Source organism: Stomoxys calcitrans, chromosome 3, assembly GCF_963082655.1.
Source record: "Stomoxys calcitrans chromosome 3, idStoCalc2.1, whole genome shotgun sequence".
NCBI lineage: Eukaryota > Metazoa > Arthropoda > Insecta > Diptera > Muscidae > Stomoxys > Stomoxys calcitrans.
The window spans coordinates 22,348,635-22,358,628 of record NC_081554.1 but is presented as its reverse complement, the minus strand read 5'-3'; positions in this window follow the sequence as shown (position 1 = coordinate 22,358,628).

Genomic DNA, 9,994 nt, shown 5'->3' with positions numbered 1-9,994 from the left:
TAAATTCATTTGAATTCTTTATAAAAAATGAAGAAATAACCTTATATAGGGTATCCATCCTTTGTTGCATTTAACTACCCAAGGAAAATTGTTTTGAACGTTGCATGCAACCTCTTGCAGCCATAATGATCTCATCTTGAACAAGAGCACCGCTAGCGTTTAAAAGTTGTCATTTGAGAGTTGAATTGTTCTTGTTCTTGCCATAGCTAATGATGATACTTTGATTCAGAATACCAGGTAAATAAGAGGGAAAACAAATCGAAAACAAAATGAACAAATCAGCGTCATTACATACCACATTAGTTCACATTTTAATGATGATTATTTAAAGCCTTTTGTTGGTCGTCTTCCTTTTCATCCATTTCTTCTTTGAGGAGATACTATTGATGTTGCTATTGGGCCAATTCAGCAACATCTGTAACAATCACAGAGACATGTACTATGCTATCAAGGAATCAGTTTATTGCCTAGCAGAACAAATAGGGCTTTAAAGAAGGAAGACACTGGCGTGGGAATGAAACTGAGGTAGGGGGAAACCATATGCTTAGGAACCGGTGGATAAATTGCGGATCCCATGACATAGATATAAGGTAGAAGGTGGCACAGAGCTAAAGCTGGCAAACTATCGATAATTCCACATTCCATATTTTCGATATTTCTTATAATAAATATCGATACTATCGAAACTATCGTTAATTTCCCATCACCTACATTTCAAACGAAAATGAAATGTAAAATTTGGAAGATCGATTTAAATACCGAATAAAACCAAATTTGGTACAATCAGCTGGAAGTCATGAGTGAAATCATTGTCCAAAATTTTAAACCAATCGGTTGAAAATTGCGCCCTCTATAGGCGCAATGTATCTAATAGTATACATTCAATGTCGGATCGCATATTTTTGTTCAATTTTCCAAACAAATTTAACTTTGCCGATAGTAATGATAGAAAAAAATCAATCGATATTCAGACAAAGAATAAAATATCAATAGTATCGATATTGCGATCGATATTTTGCCAGCTCTTCACAGGGCACGCCACAGGGGGGCAATTAATAACCTATCAAGGATGCTGACTGAGGAGTGATTTGAACCCGTCTATTATGCAGACGATGTTATAATACTTCCTAGGGGTAAGTAAGTAAGAAAGTGTCTTGCATATGGCATATGATTGGGCTAGACCCAGGGGTCTCAATGTTAACGCAGAGAAAACTGAAATATGGCTGTTCACGAGGAAGACGAAGATGGGCCTATTTGACGCGCCAGGTTTCCTCAATAAAACGATTTCCATATCTGTCAAGGTCAAATACTTGGGAGTGATCTTGGATAGGAAACTGAATTGCAAGTGTCACGTTCAGGAGCGTACTGAGAAGGCTCACAGATGTTGGGTACTATGTAACGGGTCGTAGGCTCGAAATGTGGCATGAATCCGATATCTGACAAGGTCAAATATTTAAGAGTGATCTTGGATAGGAAACATAATTGGAAGTGTAACATTCAGGAGCGTACCGAGAAGGCTCACAGATGTTGGGCACTATATAGACAGTTGACTATCCTCGGCCTGAATCCGAGGATAGTCAACTGTCTCTACGAGAGCGTGAAAAGACCAATACTTGCTTGCGCCTCAGTAGTTTAGTGGATTGCGATGGAGAAAAAGTGCAACGTAAGTATAATACAACAGGTTCAGAGAGCATGCTGTCTTGTCATAGGTGGAGCGATGAGGACCATGCGCACTAGGACACCGGAGACTATTCTTGATATCCCACCCATAGACATACAGATTAAGTGTGAGGCAGCCACTGCGACTATGGGACTTAACATATTGGGTGCTAAAGATTTTTTCCAAAAAATACATTTTATACATTTTCACTTAATGCAAGTTCAAAAAAATTATCTTGGATCCGAGCATGCTTTTGCAAAAATATTCAGTTAAGGATTTTTTATTAAAAACTACAAAAAAATTTCATTAGGAATCCATCTTTCTGTCACTAGGTGTCGTAAGGAAACGTATGACGTGGCACTCAATATGTTAAGGCGATGGGAGAATAGATAGAGAGAGTAGGAAGTCATACCATAGCGGTATAATCGAGGCGACGTTAGGAGACCCAGAAGGAATGGAAGAGGTTTTCAATCGGATGAGTGCGAAGCACTGCTGCCAGTGCCACAGTCTTGTTTGACGGAACTCTGGTACTGCCATCTGGAAGATCATGCTACACTGAGCTAGAGGACATATAGAGCTTGGGGTCTACATTGAGAGCGGTCATGCGGAGAAGATGAGCATTTCCTTTGTCATTGTCCGGCTTTCGCGTCTAAGAGATACCAGCACTTAGGCGGGAACACAATACCAGACATGAACCACCTTAGGGACGTGGTTCATGTCTGGTAAACAATGAAGGATTTTGTAACTAAAATTTTCTTTTTCGAGGTCACTTTAGTATTTTGAGCTCACAACAAGCCGATTACTAGCTTAGGTGTACGTCCATAGTGGTATGAGGCGGATTAAAATCCGCAACCTCATTTCAACCTAACCTGAGGACCATACAAGAGGTTCAGAGAACATGTTGTCTTGGCATAGGCGGAGCAATGAGGACCACGCCCACTAGGGCACTGGAGACTATTCTAGATATCCGACCCATTCACATACAGATTAAATGTGAGGCAGCCACTGCGGCTATCAGACTTAAGGCCATGGGAGAATGGACTAAGGATGGGAGCAGCTCCTACTATCGCGGTATAACCAAGGCGACAATAGGCAACCTGGAAGAAAGGGAAGAGGTTTCCGATCGTATACCTTAGATGAACCTTGAAATCGAGTGCGAGACACTGCTGCCATCGTCACAGTCTTGGATTGACGGAACCCTAGTATTGCCATTTGGAAGATCATGTTACAGGGATGGATCAAAGCTAGAAGACATAGTGGGCCTTGGGGTTTAAATTGAGAACCCAGGGACTAAGATCAGTTTTAGACTACCTGACCATAATACGGTCCTGCAGGCGGAGATCCGGGCGATCACGGAATGCCTAAAGTGGTGTGGTGCTAACGCGAGGACATCGAGTATGAACATCTTTACCGACAGTAAAATTGCCACAAGGGCAATAACAACCAGGACGGTAAGGTCACGAACAGTCTTGCAGTGTAAGAAGGAGATTAACGCCTTCTCTGAGGATGGTACAATCCGCATCGTTTGGGTACCGGGCCATTACGGAGTAAGGGAAATGAAAAAGCACACGATTTGGCAGTGAAGGCTAGAGGACTGGTCGACACAGTCCGAGTTGAGGTAGTGGGCGACAAATGCGCATGCAACATTGTGGAACAGCGAAACGGTCGGTAAGACGTCGAAAATCCTTTGGGGGATCCAGATCGTGAGAAAACGAGGCTATTACTGAAAGGAAGCAAGAAGGAGGTCACTATAGCTATTGGTATAATAAGGAGATAAGGGGATGGATGATCGAGATACCGGTTTACATGGGAGCTATAGCAGGTAATAGACTGATTTTGGCTGTATTTGGCACAGTTGTTAAAAGTCGTAAAAAAACACTACATGCAACATTTCAGCCAAATCGGACAAAAATTGCAGCTTCCAGAAGCTCAAGAAATTATATCGAGAGATCGGTTTGTACGGTAGCTACAATATATCAGGTTATGGACCGATTTGAACTGTACTTGGCGTAGTTGTTGAGTCATAACAAAAAATAACAAAAAAATTCTTGAGCTTCCAGGGGCTCAAGAATTCAAATCTTATTTGAATTCTCCCATATATATGTTCGTCCGATTTCCAGTAATAATGCAATAAAGTGGTCATTTTTTTAACCGATTCTTTCGAATTTTGGCAGGAAGGATTTTCTAATAGCTCTCGACATTACTAGTGAATTTCATAGAAATCGGTTCAGATTTAGATATAGCTGCCATACATATATCGCCCGATTTTCAATTCTATGGTCACTGCAGTCGCATTTGTTAACCAATCTACACAAAATTTTGTACAGCGCTTTCCCCGACGACTACCACAACATCTTAGATGTTTGCTCGAAATCGGTTCAGATTAAGATATATTGGGTTGCCCAAAAAGTAAATGCGGATTTTTCGGTCGGCCAAATGAAGTTGATTATGACCAAAGCATTAATCAAATTGGATCGTCATGTAACTGAGCGTGAGATAGGAGAGAAGTTAAATATACCAAAATCAACCATCCATTATCACATAAAAAGTCTTGGACTGGTGAAAAAGCTTGATATTTGGGTACCACATGTATTGAAAGAAATTTATTTAACAAACAGAATCAACGCTTGTGATATGCACATTAAACGCAATGAATTCGATCCGTTTTTAAAACGAATCATAACTGGAGATGAAAAATGGATTGTTTACAACAACGTTAGTCGAAAACGATCATGGTCCAAGCATGGTGAACCAGCTCAAACCACTTCAAAAGCTGATATCCACCAAAAGAAGGTTATGCTGTCTGTTTGGTGGGATTGGAAGGGTGTGGTATATTTTGAGCTGCTTCCAAGGAACCAAACGATTAATTCGGATGTTTACTGTCAACAATTGGACAAATTGAATACAGCCATCAAGGAGAAGCGACCAGAATTGGTCAATCGTAAAGGTGTCATATTCCACCAGGACAACGCTAGACCGCACACATCTTTGGTCACTCGCCAAAAACTGAGTGAGCTTGGCTGGGAACTTTTGATGCATCCACCATATAGCCCTGACCTTGCACCATCAGACTACCATTTATTTCGATCTTTGCAGAACTCCTTAAATGGTAAAACTTTCGGCAATGATGAGGCTATAAAATCGCACTTGGTTCAGTTTTTTGCAGATGAAGGCCAGAAGTTCTATGAGCGTGGAATGCTAAATTTGCCAGGAAGATGGCAAAAGGTTATCGAACAAAATGGCAATTATATATTTGATTAAAGTTCATTCTAAGTTTTGTTAAAAATGCATTTACTTTCTTTTAAAAAATCCGCAATTACTTTTTGGGCAACCCAATAGCTCCTATATATATGTTTGTTTGATTTGCAGCAATAATGCAATAAAATGGTCAATTGTTAACCGATATGCATATATGACAGCTATATTTAAATCTGAACCAATTTCCATGATATTCACCAGTGATGTCGGGAGTCGTGAAAAATCCTTTCTGCCAAATTTTGAGCGAATCGGTTAACAAATGACCATTTTATTGCTGTATTACTGCAAATCGGACGAACATATATATGGAAGCTATATCTAGATCTGATCCGATTTTTTTCCAATTTCAATAGGCTTTGTCTCTAGGCGGAAAAACATGTTTGTACCACGATCGGATGAAAATTGCGACCTGTACTTTGTACACAAATTAACATGGACAGACAGACAGACAGACGGACATAGTGAAATCGAATCAGAAAGTGATTCCGAGTCGATCGGTATACTTACGAATGGGTCTATCTCTCTTCCTTTTGGGTGTTACAAGCAAATTCACTAAGTTATAATACCCTGTACCACAGTAGTGGTGTAGGGTATACACATCCGCCGAGGTCCATCAAATTGGTTCAGAAATGGATATAGCTCTCATATTATACTGTAGGGTGTTATACAGTCGACACCGCCCGACTTTTGCCCTTCCATACTGTTTTTTACGTAATTAAATAGACAGACGGACGAACATATCTTCATTGTCATGTATTTTTGAGACGACCAATAACCTTTCTATAGGGTCGAAAAAGAACATTTCGATGTATTTAAACGACATAACAAAATTTCCCCGGTGCTTCAGTAGTGAGTATAGAAAGAATTCGAAATGTCACATCTTTATGACAAAAACTCGTTTCCTCATTCTTTCTCCCTCTCATTTTAAAAGAAAATTTTGTCAACTTTTTTTTTAGTACCCCCATAACTACGCCCATGGTAGATAGGCTTCTTAAACATACAGCCTCTGGTTTTGTTGACATTATTTATTGTGATTTTATGTAGAAAACAAAACAAAAAACTCCTAGACCATTGCTAATTTCATGCTTGCTGATTTAATGTGCATTTTCCATAAGCGATAGTCCTCTAATGGAGTACTTCGTTAATGTTTTGCTAAGGCAATGATGCCGTGGAGGTGGTATGGGTTCCTCTAACCACTGCAGCCCACTGCCATCACTTTTGTGATGCTATGATACAAAAGCTATTTGTATCCATTGCCCGCCCTCACGAACCATTGGAGATGTCATGTGAAGTTTGGAAATCGATCATTTTCAATTTTTGCAAAATTTGTTCATTCATCGTTTGCTATGCATCGCACAATTGAGATTACCTTGGATATCCTGGTGTCCTGCTTTGCGAACTACATGTCATTGCTTCATTTTCCCCTTTCCCCCTTCGCCCCCATAACATTAATGATTGCAATTGTGTGTCTATTCCATTGCTGGTGTTGTTGTTGTTGTTGTTGTTAATTAGATTTGATTACATGACAAACATTCTCATGCAGTCGTTGAGTGCTGCCTTCATTTGCTCCAAGCATGTGAGCATATTCCCCCTCCAACCCCCCAAAGCTTTCAATGGCTATTTATTTGACTGACTCATTCCTTTGTGGCCATCGAAAAGTCCATGCGTCCGTCCGTCTGAACGTTCGTTTGGCGAGTTTCATTGTGTTTGTTCAATTGCAATTGATTTGTTTCGTTGTCGTTACCAATTTAACACCGGAGGCTGTGTTCCGTTGTGTTTTCTACTCCTCACCATGCGAGTTGAGATGAAACATGGATATGGACATGTAGTCCCTTCTCTGTTGCCTGGCCTGTTGTTTGTCGGGATAATGCTGTTGTATTATGTCTGAGCGCATATATCATTGTGGTGATGTTGAAGTTTTGATTTATGGGAATTTTAAAAATGTGGGAAAATTTATTTTACATTGCCATTGAAGGCGTGGGGAGAAAGAGAAAGAAAGACAGTGAAAATAGTTGAAGAGCAATGCCATAGTTTTTAGAGGTTTTCTAGAAATACTCCTTTTGGAAATTCAAACCGGTAAGAAAAGGCAAAAGTCGGGCGGTGCCGACCCTACACCTACCCTATAGGTACAAAGTGGGAGCTATATTTAATTCTGAACCAATTTTGATGGAACTCGGCAAATGTTTTCAGTTGGGTTATTAAACAATCCGTATCAAATTTCGAGAAAATATGTTCCAACTGTAATAACTATGGTTGACAAATGACAACATTATTATAAAATAACCAAAATCTGACGATCATTTGTATGGAAGCTACATCTAAATCTGAACTGATTTTGACCAAACCTCTTAGATATTGTGGTAGGTATCGAGGAAAAAAATTTGGCAAGATTTGTCAATAAATGCGCTTGCAGTGGCTCTAGAAGAGAAAAGCGGGCGATATACATGTATGACAGCTATATCTAAATATGAACCGATTTCTATGAAATTCCATAGTAATATTAAGAGGCGTAAAAAAATCCTTCCCACCAAATTTCGAGAGAATCGGTTAACAAATTACAATTTTATTGCTTTATTTCTGCAAATCGGACGAACATATATATGGGAGCTATATCTAAATCTGAACCGATTTTGACCACACTCTATGTATATTGCTGTTGTCGTCGAGGAAAGCGTTGTCCAATATTTTGGCAAGATTGGTCAATAAATGTGCTTGCTGTGGCTCTAGGACTGAAAATCGGGCGATATATATATATGAGAGCTGTATCTAAATCTGAACCGTTTTCCATGAAATTCAACAGTATGTCGAGAGGCGTAAAAAAATCCTTCCTGCCAAATTTCGAGAGAATCGGTTAACAAATGATTATTTCAATATTACTGAAAATCGGACGAACATATATATGGGAGCTATGTCTAAATCTGATCGGATTTCGAACAAACTTCTCAAATATTGTGTCAGTTGTTGAGGTAAGCGTTGTAAAAAGTTTTGGCAAGATTGGTCAATAAATGCGCTTACAGTGGCTCTAGAAGTGAAAATCGGGCGGTATACATATATGGCAGCTATATCTAAATCTGAACCGATTTCTATGAAACTCACCAGCAATGTCTAAAGTCATAAGAAAATTCTTCCTGCCAAGTTTCAGGAGAATCAGTTAACAAATGAGCATTTGATTGCATTATTACTGCAAATCGGACGAACATATATATGGGAGCTATCAAACTTTACAGATATTATGGTATACGTCGAGGAAAGCGTTGTACAAAATTTCATGAAGATTGGCCAATAATTGCGATTGCAGCCGCTCTAGGAGTGAAAATCGGGCGATAAACATATATGGCAGCTATATTTAAATCTGAACTGATTTCTATTCCATAGTAATATTAAGAGTCATAAGAAAATCCTTCCTGCCAAATTTCGAGAGAATCGGTCTACAAATGAGCACTTTATTGCAATATTTCTCAAAATCGGACGAACATATATATGGAAGCTATATCTAACTCTGAACCGATTTCGATCAAACTTTACAGATATTATTGTAGTCGCCGAGGAAAGCATTGTACAACATTTTGTGAATATTAGTCAATAAATGCGCTTGCAGTGGCTCGAGGAGTGAAAATCGGGCGATATACATATATGGCAGCTATATCTAAATCTGACCTGATTTCTACGAAATTATAATAATGTCGACAGTTATGAGAAAATCATTCCTACTTTATTTCAAGAGAATCGGTTTATAAATGACCACTTTATTGCAGTATTACTGCAAATCGGTCGAACATATATATGGGAGCCATATCCAAATCTGAACCGATTTCTATGGAATTCGCCAGTTATATCGGGAGTCAAGAGAAAGTGCTTTCAATAGAATCGGTTAACAAATGACCATTTGATTGCATTATTACTGCAAATCGAACGAACATATATATGGGAGCTATATCCAAATCTGAACCGATTTTTTTCCAATTTCATTAGGATTCGTTTGTAAGCCGAAAAACATGCCTGTACCAAATTGGAAGACGATCGGAGTAAAATTGCGACCTTTAGTTTGATCACAAATTAACATAGACAGACGGACGGACAAAGCTAAATTGAATCAGAAAATGATTCTGAGTCGATCGGTATACTTATCAATGGGTCTAACTCTCTTCCTGATGGGTGTTACAAACAAATGCACTGAGTTATAATACCCTGTACCAAAGTAGTGGTGTAGGGTATAGCTGCCATATGGACCGAGCTATCGATTTAAGATTTTTGGCCCATAAAAGGATCATTTATTGTCCGATGTCGCCAAAATTTGGGATAGTTAGTTGTGTTAGACTCTTAGACATTCTTCTTCAATTTGGCTCAGAGAAGTCCAGATTTGGATATAGCTGCCATATAGACCGATCCGCAGATTTAAGGTTTTGGGCCCATAAAAGGCGCATTTATTGTCCGATGTCACCGAAATTTGGGATAGTTAGTTGTGTTAGACCCTTTGACATTTTTCTTCAATTTGGCTCAGAGAGGTCCAGATTTGGATATAGCTGCAATATGGACCGAGCTTTCGATTTAAGGTTTTTGGCCCATAAAAGGCTCATTTTTTGTCCGATTTCGCCGAAATTTGGTACCGTTAGTTGTGTTAGGCCCTTCGACAACCTTCTTCAATTTGGCTCAGATCGGTCCAGATTTGGATATAGCTGCCATATAGACCGATCTCTCGATTTGAGGTTTTGGGCCCATAAAAGGCGCATTTATTGCCCGATGTCGCCGAAATTTTAAACAGTGAGTTATGTTAAGCCACTCGACATACTTCTTCAACATGGCACAGATCGCTGCAGATTTGGACATGTGAACGAAAATAAATTCCGAATTTAACTAGTGGAGACACAAACCACTGACTTAACAGTCCTCTGTTACTGCCATTAGCAGATCACTGTTAAGGAACTTTGTAGGCATTTAATTAATTAAAAAAAAAATATTTGTTCATAAAAAGTAAATCTCAAAACACAAAAAACCAAAAAAAAGATCTAGAAAATAATTAAGTGATCGAACATTAAAATTTAGATCCCTCAATAACCGAAAGGTGTACTAACAAGA